General features: G+C 44.2%; 1 protein-coding gene across 1 annotated transcript in view; it reads left to right on the forward strand.

Annotated features, from left to right (window-relative positions):
* Nucleotides 1-17,979, forward strand: part of TACC1 (transforming acidic coiled-coil containing protein 1) — a 120,502-nt gene that overhangs the window by 320 nt on the left and 102,203 nt on the right. The window lies entirely within an intron of this gene.

Consider the following 17,979-nt stretch of genomic DNA (forward strand, 5'->3'; position numbering starts at 1 on the left):
CTTCTTCTTCTTCTTCTTCTTCTTCTTCTTCTTCTTCGAGTCCCTGGAATGTCACATTTGTAAATACCTTCAGCTCTGAATAGATCGAGTGGCATTTTCGCAGTGGTGAGCTGGGGCGCAGCCGGCACCCAGGACCTTGACCACGTGCTCTGCCGGCTGGCCGGCAGTGCTGTCTCCTTCCCCTGCCCCACCCCCACCAAGGGCACACTCTGGAGTGGCTTCTCCAGGCGTGGAAATGTGGCGCAGGCCCCCAGGGAACCTTGAGCACCAGCGCTGCGCGTTTATGGGTCCGCCCAGGTGGCGTTCGAGACCCAGATGAGCGTGGCAGAGGTCACCCGTCCACCCGGGAGGCTGCGTGGGGCCCTTGGCTCTGTCAGGGACGTGCTCCTGGCCGTGCGTCGCCGAAAGCCAGCCTTGGCACCACATGTGCTGACATGGGACCGACATGGAGAGCGCAGCTTGGCTTCTGCCTAAGGAGTAACTCAAAAATTTATGAAGCAGTCATAAATGAAGCATCTCAAATGCCCTCTCTTTGAACTCGTGTGGCTTTTACTTCTCTGTATTTTGCTGAGCCACACACTTGCACTGCTCTCTTACAGGCTGCATAAATGAGAGCGTGAATTGAACAGACTAGTCATAACCTATTAGCTGGTGATACCAAGACAGCAACGGTTGCTGGTGCCAGGCACCATTCTAAGGGTGGTGGGTGTCACTGTCGTCCCCTTTACTTACCCATGAGGACACTGAAGGTGCAGAGACAACCAGCCCATGGCAGAGGTGGGATCTGCACTGAGGTAGCCTGGGGCCCCGGTCTTTGCTGCCAAGCTCTGAAACCAGGAAGGTGGGGATTTGAATCTTGGTTCCTGCATTGCCTCGTTGGGTGACTTTGGACAAGTTCAATGCCCTCAGCCTCAGGTCCCTCATCTGTAAAATGGCATAGTGATAATCTCCACCTTAGAGAAGAGCTGCGAGCGGTAAAATAGATTTAAAAGATGATTTTATTGAAGCCAGTGAACAATGCAAGCAAGCCCTTCCCAGTCCCTATAGTGTGTGGTATGAATGTGGAAGGATCTCTTGCAACTGAAAAGCCTCAGGGTTATGTGGGTGACAGCAAGGGTGCCTTGTGAGGATCTGTACCTTCCATGAGGGACATTGGACTTTACTTGCCAGTCAGTACAGGACTGTAGCCGCCAGCTCACTGGACTCCAAGCTCCCTAAGGGCAGGGTTCATATAGTATGTTTTTTTATTTCTCTTAAAAAGTGCTTCTCGGGGAGCCTGGGTGGCCCAGTTGGTTAAGCGTCTGACTTCGGCTCAAGTTACGATCTCACGGTTCGTAAGTTCGAGCCCCGTGTCAGGCTCTGTGCTGACAGCTCAGAGCCTGGAGCCTGCTTCAGATTCTGTGCCTCCCTCTCTCTCTGCCCTTTGCCTGCTCACACTCTGTCTCTGTCCCTCAAAAATAAAAATAAAACATTAAAAAAAATTTTTTTTAATGCTTCTCAAACTGTGGTCTGAGGTTATCATTGTCTTTCAGAAGGGACACAGGGTCCCTTTGGGGAGGAGTTCAGCCAGAAGCCTCCTCTTCCTACTTCCAACCAAGCACCTCCACCTTTATGGACTTGTATGTTGGGGTGCCCAGCTGAAGGAAAGTTTTGAGAACAATTTTGAGAACCGTTAAACTGGAACAAGTCATGCGTCTGGGCTGAAAATGACTGCTTGTGGGATGGAGTTGATTTCCGGGAGGATTTCTAGCTTCCCTGTCCAAGCTCTCACTTGGCCCTCTCCACTGCCTCCGACTTAGTGATCATCTCCTGCCCTGGGGCACCCAGTGGAGGTGTGTGCCGGCCAGGTCTGGAGGTGAACTCTTCCATCTCAGGCAGCCCGTCCTTGTGTGCAGGGACAGGCAAGCTTATATTACAACGTGGCCTCCCTCTGAGTCTTTTCTGAATGTGCCCTTCTCAACTCTGTTCCCAGTTATGGACTGCATGATCAATAATCATAATAGTGTTACTGCTCTCTTTTAATGATAACAGCTTACCTACTGAGCCAGGCACTGTGCTAAGCACATTACACCAATTAGCTCATGTAGTCCCCACAAAAGCCCCCCAATTAGGCAGTTGGGCAGGTCCCTCACTCTGCTGATGGGGCATCTAAAGGTAGAGACATAAAGTGACTTGCTCAAGGGCACCCAGCTGGTTAGGGTTGATGGTGGATTTGGAACCCCATCCTCTGAGTCTGAGCCACACTGCCTTGAATATTTTTGCAGCCCTGTTTGACAGGGATAAGAGGGATATTGTTGTGTGTTTTGTTCATATTTTGGGCAAAGGATGCCCCAGAGAATAGGCTGGGAGGAACAGAGTGACCAAGGCCAGGACAGAATGTTCCATGGAAGGAAGGGTGCTTCTGTGAAAAAGTGGAATCAGGATTTTTAAGCTATATCCTTGGTAAGCTTTACTTCTTCCCTCAGAGGTGGTGTGATTTAGTGGGAAAGAACAGCTCTGTAGCCAGACTTCTCGGGTTCAAATCCTAGTACCACCGCGTATTAGTTAGGTCATCTTAGACAAATTATCAAAATAACGATATCCCATATAGAGGGATGATAATGACAGTATCAATTTCATAGAGATATTATTATGATTAAGTGGTTTAGTCCACATAAAGCATTTAGAACTGTGTCTGGCACAGAGTATGCACTCAGTAAATATGTTATTATGTGTAAAAGAGGTTGTTGGGTTAACTTTAGGTAGCTGGGTGGCCATCTGGAAATAAGTACCTGGTGTTTGAGACTATAAAATGGACACTAACAATTTCAACTGTGAGCTGGGTGGGAGAGGGTTGTTCCTGGACCCCAGCCAGAAAGGACCAGGGTCCCAGCTTAGGACTTACGAGAAAGAATTAAGATGTTCTCTTAGAGATTAAAGAGGTAGAACTAAAGCAGCTAGTCTTTAGGGTTGGCCTTGCCAAATTGGATCCTTTGATTAAATGAAGTATAATTTATTTATCTTTGAAGTTATGGTAATTAGTCCCACCTCTGACCTATTGTTATTTTGAAAAAAAAATTGCTTGTGCTTTCAGTGAGCAAATGCCAATGGCTGAACCACTTATATTTTTAGAAGAATGGCTTCAGGGTTTCAAGCTGAGATATAAAATTTAAGAGCTAAATATAGCAGATAAAAAGCCAGTAAAGAGATCATGAATTACAAAAGAATTTTGTGGCTTTTTCAAAGAACAAATCTGTGCAGAGCCTAAGCCTAGATTAAATTTGCAAGGATTTTGAAAGCTATGTGCATCAGTTTGCCAACCTTTACTGGAAGGAAAAGTAGGCAAGATATGAATTAATAATTGGTATTTATTGAGCACTTACTATGAACCAGGCACTGTGCCAAGTGCTTCATACGCATTTTCTCATTTGCTTAATCCTCAGAACTGCATATCAAGGTACTACTTGTACGTATCCCCAGTTTACAAATGCAGAATGCAAAGTTTAGAGAAGAAAACAATATGCGTAAACACACGCACAGCTGGTAAGTGCTAGGGTTGGCACTAACTCAGGACCGTCTGGTTTGCGCATGGTGCTTAAACCATGCAGTTTGCAGTTTGGTTCTAGTGGATCTAATCCTCCCTGATTTAGGCCATTTCTGTCTGTTTGAAGAGTGCTGTTGGGAAGAGGATGGAGGGAGCAGGAACACCCACAGCATGAGGTCTAGTGAAGCACTTAGGCATTTTGTAGAACCGGAGTCAAAGATGCAAAGGCAGGCCGGGGTCGGGGTGCTGGATGCACAGTAATTGCATCTAAGCAAGCACACTCTCAGGCAGGGCCCGGCAAGCAGGTTGCTATCTGAACCTGTTTCCATTCTCTCCAGAGTCCCTGTGTCCAGGAATTCCTCCCTCCTTTTCTTTATTTTAGTTTATTTTTTATTTTTTTAAGTTAATTAATTTATTTTGAGAGAGAGAGGGCAAGTGAGCAGGGGAGGGGCAGAGAGAGGGAGAAGGAGAATCCCAAACAGGCTTTGCACTGTGCAGACCCTGAGGCGGGTTTGAACCCACAAACCCATGAGATCATGACCTGAGCAGAAATCAGGAGTTGGACACTTAACTGACTGAGACACCCAGGCGCCCCTCCTCCCTCCTTCTATGCAAGGATCTCTGTCACTTTCTGCAAGACAGAGAAGGTCCCAGCTGCAGCCTCCCACTGAGCCTTGCTTTGCACCTCATACCCTCAGCGTCCTGTATCTAAAATGAATCCTTTTTGTGGTCCATCAGAACTCCCTTTGACCAGTGCTTGACTTTCAGCCAACCACTGGAAAGTGATTAATAAATGAATTGATACGCAGGTTTGGCTCTAATGGGAGACTTAGATCTCACCCTGGCAGTGAGGAGGGGAAGCATTTTGGAGAAGGGAGACCCCCAGGCATCCCCTAACCACATTCCATGGTGGCTATCTGCTCCAACCCTGGAAAGGCAGCCCCTTTCTGAGGGTCTGAGGTCCGCAGTGCAAGCTTCTCACGTGTTCTTGATAGAGAAGCTGCTGAATTATCTGAATTCTCACAAAACATCTTTAGCACCGGCTCGGCAGGGGCAGCTCTAGACAGCAGTGTGACATAGGTGATGCTGTTCCCTAGTGCCCAGGTCCCCCCTCTGTGTGTCCTTTTGTCTTTCCTGGAGGCCCCACTTCCACTTATATCCCTCACACGCAGACTCTTCTTCCTTCCTCACCTCCAGCAAGCTCCTCAGGCCCTTAACTCACTGGACAACATTGAAACACATATTGCTCAAGTGAGGGTGTGTGTGCAACAAGAATCAAATTGTTTTGCTGGAAACAAGATGACAATGGAATTTAGGAATTAGCAGTTTGGGGAGGGATTTTAAGGATTTGGGGATATCAGAGTGTCTGGGTGGCTCAGTCAGTTAAGTGTCTGACTTAGACTCAGGGCATGATCTCACCGTTCGTGGGTTCGAGCCCCATGTTGGGCTCCATGCTGACAGAGCCTGGAGCCTGCTTCGGATTCTGTGCCTCCCTCTGTGTCCGCCCCTCCCCTGCTCATGCTCTCTCTCTCTCTCTGTCTCTCAAAAATAAATAAACATTTAAAAAAAAAAAGGATTTGGGGTATAGGTCCTTGTTAGGCCCCCCCCACCCCCAAATCACACACTATAAACCAGTGCTCCTGTGGGGCCCATCAGGAGTTATGGAGGGTCCTAGTTAATGACTATGGGTGGGGTTAAGAGAAGGGAGGAAATCTGTCGTTTGTCCCGGGCCACCCAAGGTGTATGGGGATGGGGGAGGGTGGGTAGTTTGCACCTCCTACACTTGCAGGCCTGAGGGGCTAATGAAGATGTTCTCTTCCTTGGCCTCATCCTCCCTTTCCAAAGGAGTTTTCAAAGAGACAGAAGCAGACAGGAGTAGTTGTAAAAGCAGACCTAATACAGAACAAAACGTCTCAAGGCAGCAGGGGAAGGCTTGGTATATGTTCCTTGTTCAACGTGGGGCCATCCTGGACCCTTGGAAGTTTCTGTAGTTTGACTCTCTGGCTAATTATTACCATGTGTGTGGCTGCTGGCAGCCGCCCCGTACTGGGGCTGCCAGGGATGTTGCCAGGCTGGCCTGAGGGCTGCACCAGCTGCCCGGGCCCCCTGGAGCTTTCTGGAGGGACAAGCAGACGTGCCCACTGACCGAGTCCTGGCCATCAGGTAAGTGGCTTGCCTGTCTCCCCTGCCTCCTCGCCGCACGCCGTTGGCTGCCCTGTTCCAGCACGCCTGTGACACGTGCACATGGTGAGTGAGCACAGCCTGCTCCTTTCCTCCGAGCGGCTCAGTAACCGGCATGCCCCACACGTGCTTGCATAAATGCGGAGGTGCGTCATGGAAAAGAGGGGCCTGCTGATATCTGAATAAGCAAACAGCTGTCAGGACTCTAGGCATGTGTCAGCGTTAGCCTGCTAAGGGTTTAGTCTGCTTCTAGGATCCAGAGCATCAGAGCTGAAAGGGATCGTAAAAACCTCCTAGTCTACATCCTTCCTTTTGCTGATGAAGAGAAGGAAGCTCAGGGTAGTAGTGACTTGCCCAAGGCCACAGAGCTAAGACCAGTCTGTTAAGTGGATGGTTTTGGGAAGAGATTAAAGTTATGCGGTTGCCATATATTTCCATGTGCCCTTATAAATCCACTCTCCACTCTTCTCCACTTTTCTCTGTGTGCAGGAGGCTGATGTGAATGGCTCCCTTCCAGTTAGGTGCAGGCAACAGAGGCCACTGGCAGGAAATCAGAGGAAGGGAAGAGAGTGATATGAGGTGCTTATTCTTCTGCCCGTTTGCTGCGGCATTGCTGGGGGCCGACTGTGTCCCCTGACCGAAGGCCACAGCTCCTGTCAGCCCTCTCTCTCCATCCAGCTCTGTCTCCCTCACCCTTTAGGCCTGGAGTGGTGCTGGAGTCTCCCTCATTGTTCAGCTATGTGAAACTACACTCTCTGGAGATCTCTCACACTCTACTCAGACCTTTGTATACAGTCCTTTTGTTTTTTTTAAGCTTATTTATTTTGAGAGAGAGAGAGCATGCGTGTGCACAAGCTGGGGAGGGGCAGAGAGAGAGAGAGAGAGAGAGAGAGAAGGAGAATCCCAAGCAGGCCCAGCACTGTCAGTGCAGAGCCCGACGTGGGGCTTGAACTCACAAGCTGAGATCATGACCTGAACCGAAATCAAGAGTCGGAGACTTAACTGACTGAACCACCCAGGTGCTCCTACAGTCCCTTTATCAAACTCTCAAACTGGGCAGTGTTACCTGCCAGGATCCTGACTGATACATGTGGGTGGCTTTGTTTATTACAGAAAGAAAAATCTATATGAAAGGAAGGTGAAATTTAGGAAGAGGCTATGTAAGTTTCCTGTGGCTGCTCTAACAGATGGCCACACACTTGGTGGCTTGAAACAACAGAAATTTATTCTTTCACCGTTCTGGGGGCCAGAAGTCCAAAATCAGTATCACTGGGCAGAAATTGAGATATCTGAAGGGCCATGCTTCTTCAATAGCTTCTGGTGGCTGCCACTCTCCTTAGCTTGTGGCCACATCACTTCAGTATCTGCCTCCGTGGTCGTATTGCCTGTTCCTCTTCTGTGTGTGAAATCTTCCTCTGCTTCCCTTTTTTAGAAGGACTCTTGTAATTGCATTTAGGGCCCACCCAGATAATCCAAGACAGTCTATCCATTTCAAAATCTTTTGTTACATTTGCAAATAAAATAAAATTTTTATAAATAAGGTCACATTTACAGGTTCCAGGGAGTGGGACCTGATACGTTTGGGGTCATTATTCAGCTTACTACAGAGAGTGATAGAGGCACAGGTGAATTCCTTCAGAACAATTTTTTAAAGATTTTATTTTAGAACAATTTAAGGTTACAAAAAACATTGAGGGGAAGGCAGAGAGATTTCCTATATGCCTCCTGCCCCTACACATGCATAGCCTCCCCCATTATCAACAATATTCACCAGAATGGTCCATTTTTACCAAAGATGAACCTACATTGACGCATCATAATCACACGAAGTCCATAGTTTACCTTATGGTTCACTCTTGGTGTTGTACAATCTATGGGTTTGGACAAATGTATAATGATCTATACCCATCATTATAATCTCATACTGAGTGTTTTCACTGCCCTAAAATCCTCTCTACTATGCCTATTTGTCTTCTCCACATCCCCCTACACTGGCAACCACTGATCTTTTTACTGTCTCCAGAGTTTTGCCTTTTCCAGAATGTCCCATAGTTGGAATTATATAGTATGTAGCCTTATCCTTGGCTCCTTTCACTGAATAATATGCATTTAAGGTTCCTCCGTGTCTTTTCATGGTTTCACAGCTCATTTATTTTTAGCCCTGAATAATATTCCATTATCTGGATTACCACAATTTATTTATTCATTCACCTACTGAATGACATCTTGGTTGCTTCCAGGCTTTGCCAATTATGAATAAAGATGCTATAAACATCTGTGTGCATTTTTTATGGACATAAGTTTTCAACTCCATTGCATTAATCCCAAGGAGTGAAATTGCTAGAGTGAATGGTAAAAGTATGTTTAGTTTTATGAGAAATTGCCAAACCATCTTCCAAAGCAGTTGTCCTATTTTGCATTCCTTCCAGCAATGTATGAAAGTTCCTGTTCCTCCACATCTTCACCAGCATTTGGTGTTGTCAGTGTTCCAGATTTTGACCGTTCTAATTGGTGTGCAGTGGTATCTCACTGTTTCAATTTGCATTTCTCTGATGATGTATGATGCGGAGTATCTTGTTTCTCTATTCTATCTTTTTAATTTAAATCCAAGTTAGTTAACCTATAGTAATGATGATTTCAGGAATAGAATTTAGTGATTCATCACTTACATATAACACCCAGTGCTCATCCCAACAAGTGCCCTCCTTAATGCCCATCACCCATTTAGTCCATCCCACCACCCAACACCCCTCCAGCAGCCCTCAGTTTGTTCTCTGTATTTAAGAGTCTCTTATGGTTTGTTTTCCTCTCTGTTTTTATCTTATTTTTGCTTCCCTTCCCCTATGTTTGCCTTAAATGAACATGCTCATCATGTTTGTTTCTTAAATTCCACATATGAGTGAAATCATATCATATTTGTCTGTGGAGCATCTTTTCAAATGCTTATTTGCCATCTGCATAGCTTCTTTATTGAAATGCCTGTTATAGTCTTTGGCCCATTTTTTAATCAGCTTGTTTCTTTTTTTTTTAATGTTTATTATTTATTTTTGAGACCGAGAGAGACAGAGCATGTGCAGGGGAGGGGCAGAGAGAGAGGGAGACACAGAATCTGAAGCAGGCTCCAGGCTCCGAGCTGTCACCACAGAGCCCGACATGGGGCTCGAACTCACAAACCGTGAGATCATGACCCGAGACGATGTCAGACACTTAACCGACTGAGCCACCCAGGCGCTCTGCTTGTTTCTTTATTGTTCAGTTTTAAGAGTTTTTCGTAAACTTTAGGTAATGAACTTTATCAGATCTGTCCTTTGCATATATTTTCTCTCAGTCTGTGGCTTATCTTCTCATTCTCTTGACAGTGTTTTTCTTTTTTTTTTTTTTTTTTTATTTTTTTTTTTTTTAAATTTTTTTTTTTTTTTTTTGGGACAGAGAGAGACAGAGCATGAACGGGGGAGGGGCAGATAGAGAGGGAGACACAGAATCGGAAACAGGCTCCAGGCTCCGAGCCATCAGCCCAGAGCCTGACGCGGGGCTCGAACTCACGGACCGCGAGATCGTGACCTGGCTGAAGTCGGACGCTTAACCGACTGCGCCACCCAGGCGCCCCTTGACAGTGTTTTTCAAACAGAGCAGAAAATTTTTAATTTTAATGAGTCCAAGTTTTTAATAATTTCTTTCATTCATTGTGTCTTTGGTATTGTATCAAAAAGTCATCTCCACACTCAAAGCCATCCATATTTTCTCCTGTATTATTTTTGAGAAGTTTTATAGTTTTGCATTTTACATTTAGGTCTGTGATCCATTTTGAGTCAGTTTTATGAAGGACGTTCCAGTTGTCCCTGCACCATTTGTTGGAAAGACTATCTTTGCCCATTGTCTTGCCTTTGTTCCTTTGACTATATGTGTGTGGGCCTATTTCCATGCTCCCTGTTCTGTTCCATTGATTTATTTGTCTGTTCTTTCACCAATAGTGAAAGACAGTACACTGTCTTGAGTACTGTAGCTTTATAGTAAGTCTTGAAGTTGAGTAATGTCACTTCTACAACTTTGTTCCTCTCCCTCAAAATCCTGTTGGCTATTCTGGGTCTTTTGCCTCTTCATATAGATAATTAGAATCAATTTGTCGATATCCAAGTGGCTTCCGTGGTGTCTCTGCTTATGCATCTCTGCTCTGGTAAGCAATGACTTTCTGTACTCACCTGTCTGTCTCTCCAATCTTGGGTGCAGTGGTTTGTCCTGTGTCCTTCCCTTTCTTATGGATCAAAGAAGAGTTGTTGATTTTTCAGTCTGTTCAGCTTTTTACTTGCTGTTAGGACAGAGTGGTAACTTCCAAGCCCTCATGCAGTACCAGAAAATTCCAGAACTATTCTAATGGCCCACTTTTATTGACACCTCTGTTTGACAAAAGCATTGCTCAGTCATTGGGAGACACATATTGCAGAAGATGCCTTTCAGCCCCTAGACTCTTAATCTCTTATCTTTGGGCCTGGCTGATGGATATTGCTGTGACATTCCCTTTCTGAGGCCAGTTGGTCAGTCACCAGGCAAACATTGTGGGAAACAAAATGGTGGCAGATGTGATGGCGACGCAAAAGTTGTGGAAAAGCATAGCCTAGGGACATTTTGTGTGTGGAAATCATTTGACTCAAGGAGTTAAAACCTAGAGCACAAAAACTGAAAGCAATTACCTGGCTCCATCACCTTCTTTTACAGATGAGGAAAATGAGACCTGGAAAGGGGAATTTCCCTACCAACAGCTGGCGAATGAGAGATCCAGGACTAAAATAGACTCAGTCTAAGGACTTCTCTACTATTTCACCCTCTCACATCCTTCTCACCCTTCTCACACCTTCTCACCAACTGCCCTCCTTCTGGACAATCTTTGTGTATTCTTTGTGGGATTTCTACCCTGAGTAGTTCCATTTGCTAGAAGTTGATAGGCAGCAGGAATGCACTAGATATTGAGTCTGTTACAACACAGAACAGGAAAACAATGCTGAGAATTGTGGCTTAGATCAGTGCTACTCAGAGTGCCAGTCCACAACAAGATGAAGGGCTGATATCAGAATATAAATCAACACACAGCTTCCTTCATTGAGAAGGCCTTCCTGTGAAAACAAGCCAGCTAACTAAACAGTGTACTTGAGTGATATGCTTGGTTTACAGTCTGCTACAAGCTCCTTCACTCATCACAGACCAGCATGATGATCACTGGCTAGAGGACAACAATAAAAGCATGGCTTCACTGCTGCTTCAGCAAACCTATCCCCCACATAGGTCATGTTGATAGACAAAGACATTGGAGAGGGTGATGGTTCCTCTGTCCAGAATGCACCTAGTCAGTAGAGTCCAGATCTAGGGCCATTCTTTAAGAGGAATAATGACATTCCAGAAATCATCTAACAATGCCTGACTTGTAAAGCATAAATTTTGTGTGGCTAAAAGAGAAGTTGTTTTAAAAGTGCTTACTTACCACAGTGCACAGCATATGATAAAGCACTAAATAAATAAATAAATAAATAAATAAATAAATTTATTACTACTGTATCATCATCCAGTGCCAGTACCAGGTGCCTATGTCAAGTGAAAAACAAGTGAAGAATCTAGAGGTTTCCAGCTTAAAGTAAAGAAAACTTGGAGGGATGCAAATCCATATGTTTGAAGAACCATCATGTAAAAGAAAATAGACCAGTTGTATTAGTTGTATTAGTTGTATTTGTTCATTCAACTAATAAATCTTTTTGAGTGCTCACTGTATTCCCAGACTTTTTTCTAGGTATTTGCTAAGGTTGCTGTGGGCAAAAATAATGAGGTCTTGGGCCTCATGGGTGAAGGTGGTTATGAGACAATATGCAAAATAAAAATAACTTCAGAAGAAAACCAAGTCAGAGCACCTCGGTGGCTCAGTCAGTTAAGCATCTGACTTCGGCTCGGGTCACAATCTCGTGATTCCTGAATTAGAGCCTAGTGTTGGGCTCTGTGCTGACGGCTCAAGAGCCTGGAGACTGCCTCAGGCTCTGTGTCTCCTTCTGTCTCTGTCCTTCCCCACTCACACACACACACTCTCTCCCTCTCAAAAATAAACGTTAAAAATTAAGAGAGAAGAAGAAGAAGAAGAAGAAGAAGAAGAAGAAGAAGAAGAAGGGGGAGGAGGAGGAGGAGGAAGAGGAAGAGGAGGAGGAAGAGAAAGAGAAAACCAGGAGGATCATCAAGTAGAAGAAGGAGGAGAAGGAGAAGGAGAAAAAAGAGAAGGAGGAGAAGGAGGAGGAGGAGGAGGAGGAGGAGGAGGAGGAGGAGAAGGAGAGGGAGAAGAAGAAGAAGAAGAAGAAGAAGAAGAAGAAGAAGAAGAAGGAGGAGGAGGAGAAGGAGAAGGAGAAGGAGGAGAAGGAGGAGGAGGAGGAGAAGGAGGAGGAGGAGGAGAAGGAGAAGGAGAAGGAGGAGAAGAAGAAGAAGAAGAAGAAGAAGAAGAAGAAGAAAAAGAAGAAGAAGAAGAAAAAGAAGAAAGAAGAAAGAGAAGAAGGAGGAGGAGGAGGAGGAGGAGAGGAAGATGGAGAAAACCAGGAGGATCATGTCAGCTAAATATAAGAAAGTTAATTTTAACAATATAAGGGAGTGTTTTTGAAAGTAACCTTTTCATTTTACAACAGTTTTAGATTTACAAAAACTTGTGAAGATAGTATAGAGTGTTCCAGTATAATTCACATCCAGAATCTCTTGTCATTAACATTTAACATTTGTGTGGAACCCATGTCACAATTCCAGTATTGATACATAATTATTAACTAAAGTTTGTGTTTTATTTAGATTTCTTTAGTTCTTGCTCAATGTCCAATTTCTGTTCCAAGATCTCATCCAGGGTGCCACGTTGCATTTAGTAGTTATAACTCCTCTGGTTACTTTTGGCTTGAGAGTTTCTCAGACTTTCCTTGGTTTTGACAACCCAGAGAGCTTTGAGGACCAATGATCCAGTATTTTGTAGAATATCTCAATTGGAATTTGTCTTATGTTGTTCTCATGATTATACTGTGGTTATGGGTTCTTAGAAGGAAGACCAAAGAAGTGAAGTACCATTTCCTTGCATCAAGACAGGGGTACATACTGTCAACATGACTTATCACTGTTGATGTCAACTTTGATCACATGGTTGAAGCAGTGTTTGTCAGATTTCTGCACTGTACAGTTACTCTTTTTTTTCCTCTTTCTGTTTTGTATTCTTTGGGAGGAAGTCACTATGCACAGTCCATGCTTAAGGAGTGGAGAGTTAAGCATTACTTTATTGAGACTGGAGTATCTACATAAGTTATTTGGAATTTTTCTTCATGGAACATTTGTCCTTTTACTTATTTATTTGTTAAATCATTTATTTATATTGTAGAAACTTATACATAATTATTTCATACTTCAGGTTATAATCCAACACTAATTTCTTTTTTTTAAATTTTTTAAATGTTTGCTTATTTTTGAGAGAGAGAGAGGAGGGGGGGGGAGGGGCAGAGAGAGGAGGAGACACAGAATCCGAAGCAGGCTCCAGGCTCCAAGCTGTCAGCACAGAGCCCGATGCGGGGCTCCAACTCACAAACCAGGAGATTGTGACCTGAGCTGAAGTTGAACGCTTAACCAAGTGAGCCACCCAGGCGCCCCTCAACACTAATTTCTTAATTTCATTTCTCAACTTGTTCCAGCTTTGACCATTGGGAAGTCTTTCAGTTGGCTTCTGTGTCCCTTTGTTATAGCTCTATCAGCGTGGGTTTTGGTGTCGTGTTTGTTTGTTTTTTGAGCACTTCTTTACTTTCTGGCACTAAAAGGTGTTCCAGGATCATCTTGTATATTTCTTGCCTCAGTCCTAGAATCAACCATTTCTCCAAGAAGTAGCCCTGGTTCCTTTAATTAGAGAATGGAATTGAAAACCAAGATCTGGGTGCTGTGCATGCTTGTTACACAGAGATGATGTTGCTTTTATGCCCTCTCAGCTCATAGAGCAGGAAGATATATGTGTGTATACTAATCTGTGTATGTAAACATATTTATTAATATTTCTTTTCTTATTAATTTTTTTAATGTTTATTTATTTTTGAAGGAGAGAGAGACAGAGTGTGAGTGGGGGGGGGGGGGGCGTAGAGAGAGAGGGAGACACACACAGAATCCGAAGCAGGCTCCAGGCTCTGCGCCGTCAGCACAGAGCCCGATGTGGGGCTCGAACTCACAAACCGCGAGATGATGACCTGAGCCGAAGTTGGACACTCAACCGACTGAGCCACCCAGGTGCCCCTATTTATTAATATTTCTATACGTAATCTATATGGAACCAAACATGGATTCATACTGATGTCTCCAGTTCTAATCTATTACCACATGGCTCTTTGTAGACCTCCCTTTGCTTACCTGTAACTTCCTACTTCAACAGAAAAACCTGGCTCCCACCATTTGCCATCCATTTACCTCATTGTTCAATTGTGATATACATGTAGAGTGGTATTAGAATTGTTAACATGGGCTCCTATGGGAAACAACTTTATCAGTCAGAATACAGTGCTTATGTATAGTTTATTTGGCTGTTAGTCTTACTCCACTCATTTCCAAAGTTACTTAGATCAGCCCCTTTTTCCCCTCAACCTCTTTAAGTAAAGATGTTTCATACATTTGTAATACATTTAGATTGTCCTACCAGTTCCATCCTGGGATCCCCTGACCTCCTGATTTTTCTTTAATGTATATACATTAGGGTTCACTTTTTGTGGTGTAAAATTCTGTGGGTTTTGACAAATGTGTAGTGTCATGTTTCCACCATTATGGGATCATAAAGAATAGCTTATGCCTGGGACACCTGGCTGGCTCAGTCTGTAGAGCATATGACTTTTTTTTTAATGTTTATTTATTTTTGAGAGAGAGAGAGAGGAAGCACAAGTGGGGGAGGGGCAGAGAGAGAGGGGGAGACACAGAATCTGAAGCAGGCTCCAGGCTCCGAGCTGTCAGCACAGAGCCTGACACAGGGCTCGAACTCATGAACCGCAAGATCATGACCAGAGCCGAAGTTGGAGACTTAACCGACTGAGCCACCCAGGTGCCCCTAGAGCATATGACTCTTAATCTCAGGGTCATGAGTTCGAGTCCCATGTTGGGGGTAGAGTTTTAACAAAAAATAAAAAAATAATAATAATAACTTATGCCCTAAAAAAAAAAAATCCCCTGTGCTTTATTGAAGAGTAACACTTGGAAAGGAAAAAGAGAGAAAGCAAGATCCGGCAGGAAAGCCTTCAGACTGTCGTACAGTTCTGACTAAGTCTCTGCCAGGCCGCTGAGGGGGTTCCAGAGCAAACGTTGTCCACTAGAGGAGTGCCATGTTGGGCAGAAATGGTCAGGCCTTTATACTACCACCTTGCTCAGGCATTGGCTGGGGACTCCAGGGGAAAACTGATCTCAGCTCCAAAGCTGAGGCAAACCCTGAAGGCACTAACAGCTGGAGGTTATCAGCTAACCACATTCCTTGAAGCTGGGTTGCTAAGTCCTTTCTTGGAAAGGGATCGGAGTGCTACAATTCTGTGCCTACCAGAAATATCTTTGAAAATTCCAAACAGAAGCTGGCTGACCACTGGTCAGGATTCTCAAGCAGAGGATTCCTGAGTCAGGTGGAATTTGGAATCTGATGATCCCATTGGCACCTTTCATCTGTTGTGCCCTAGGATTGTTCTTCAGCATGCTTTGATCCAGGCAAGCCAGGTATTATGTTTCTCATGTTCATTCCATCTTGCTCACACCTCTGTTTCCCTTCTTGCGCTGATCATCTTATGCCCTGCTCTGTCCTAGAGGTACAATCAGTCCCTTCCTCCCAGGAACTCTTCATGGAGGGGCTGAGGAGCCAAATGATGGAGTCTATAGCTTCCACTTGTGCTGCCCAATCCCAGATGCTGAAGAAAATGGTTATAGTATCAATAGCAATGTGGATCACTGAGTTGCATGGAGACAAAAAACTTGTGAGCACAGGCAAGAAAGTTGAAAACTTCAAAGCTAAGACCACCCAAACCAAATCCTGATCTGATTACCACCCATGCTTCCCTGGAACATGGTAAAAAGTAAACAACAGCCCTCCCCACTGATCAGTGCATATACTACATCTGGCTAGGTGTGATCTTTTTATTTTCTTCCATCCCAATTCCCATGGGCACCCCTGGATTTTTCACCTGCAGGTTCAGAATCATGCTGGGGCAGTTCTGGTCTTTCTCTGTAGCAAGGTGGAACACTTTCAGACTTCTTGAGGAAAGAGTGGCCCTGATGTTTTGGTGTACGTGCACTCAATCTTCCTTTCATTTAACCTGCTTATGGGTAAAAGCCTGTTTTATTCTTGTAACTTGGCAGCTCTGTCTGGCTCACAAATATCCAAAGATAAATAATCAAGGTCCTGACATGACCTCTAAGGACAGTCTTAACTTCTAAGCCAAAGAACATTTTATATTTACTTTGTCTCTCTTCAGAGATTTCCTTTGAATGTTTGCTTCTGCTTTGCAGCATTTTTGGGCTCCATACATCCTGTTGGTTTGCTCAGCCAGAAAACAGTCACATTTTTTTTTAATGTTCATGCTGCTATTCTTGTACAACAAACTATCATACTGATTTTTAATTCCAAATTTAATGCTCACAAATTAAAGCACTTCCTTGAACCCAGGCACTCAGTACTCTTGCCAACCTTCTAGTTTTTTTTTGGGTTGTGAGTTTGAGCACTGTGTTGGGTGTAGAGATCGCTTAAAAATAAATACCCAGGGGTGCCTGGGTGGCTTAGTTGGTTAAGCATGCGGCTCTTGGTTTCGGCTCAGGTCATGATCTCACAGTTTCGTGGGTTCGAGCCCTGCATTGGGTTCTGTGCTGGCAGTGCAGAGCCTGCTTGGGATTCTCTCTCTCTCCCTCTCTCTCTGCCCCTCCCCTACTTGTGTTGTCTCTAGCTCTCTCAAAATAAATAAATAAACGTTAAAAAAAAAAAGTAAATAAATATCCACAGTTTGCTCCAGGTCACTACCCCAGAATTAGATAAGATCCAAAAAAGTACCAAGGGTTAATGTTCCAAGAAGATACTTGAGGTTACTGAGTCCAGGACGTTTGAATTATAGGCCAGGCAGGTTCTGTCTCTGAAGACAATGCCAGGGCACAAAAAATATCCTGCTTCCCAAACAAAATCAATAGAAAGCACACTGGACTATTATGTAGGTATATAGTCCCTGAACCATTATGTAGGCATAGAATTGACAAGTAGGGTTTTTTTTGTGGGTTTTTTTTTTTTAAGTGCTTTCCTTGTTGTCCCGGAGAATACAGATTGAAATTGTGAAGTTGGCAGCTGTTTCCACAGGAGGAGGGCAGTGTCACAGATCTGAAGCACAAGCTTTCTTCTGGGAACTGCCCACTTATTATAGATGACAGTTGTATCACCTTGAAGCAGGGAAACAAAGACTCTGTGTGTGTGTGTGTGTGTGTGTTTGTGCCAGAATTCAGCTTTGCTAGCACAAAGTGTAAGAGAACAGTCATACACACAGTGGTGGAATTGTGGAAGAATTTCTGAGAATTAGCCTTAGGCAAAAGGCATTTGGCTGGAAACTAACTGAAAACCTACCTTGTAAGGAAGCATGTGACTTTCACCTGACTTAATTTTCTTCAGTGCTAATGGCTCCAGCCCGGGCAAAGGTCCTGGTCTGGGTTGCTGGCATGTTCACTCTTCAGAGTAAGCTGAGAATAAATTCAAAGACAAATCACCAAAGGTAATTTATTTCCTTGACACTGAGTATAAGGATGGTTTTTAAGGTAACGTTTTTATATTTTCTAATCAAAGTAACAGATATGTAATCTTCATATTTGGATTAAGTATGCATGAAGGAAACGAGAAGGGAGGAAAAAACAAAGGCCTGGATGGGGTGGGGAACTCTGAGTCCTGGCTGCATCTCTGGCACGGTCTCTGTGACCTTGGGCAAATCTCAAGTGGGTCAGGGCCTTGGCTCACGTGTATTAATATAAGAAGGAAAAGCTAGATGACGCCCAGGGTCCTTTCCAGCTCTGTTCCAGGAATCAGTCTCTTGGTTTTGACTTTTTTGTTATGTTTAGGCAGTGCCATAACAATGATGTGGGGTGGCATTAGGGTCAATGTGGTCACTGGAGGCTGGTGGCAGGCCTCGGGCAACTGTCACCTTGTGCAACATTTTTGTGAAGATGAATTCAAATTGAGATAGACATCAAGGTAGGTGTTTGTATGTATTTGGTGAATGAATGAATGAATGCATGAATGAATAAATCACTCA

Source organism: Panthera uncia, chromosome B1, assembly GCF_023721935.1.
Source record: "Panthera uncia isolate 11264 chromosome B1, Puncia_PCG_1.0, whole genome shotgun sequence".
In the NCBI taxonomy this organism is placed as follows: Eukaryota; Metazoa; Chordata; class Mammalia; order Carnivora; family Felidae; genus Panthera; species Panthera uncia.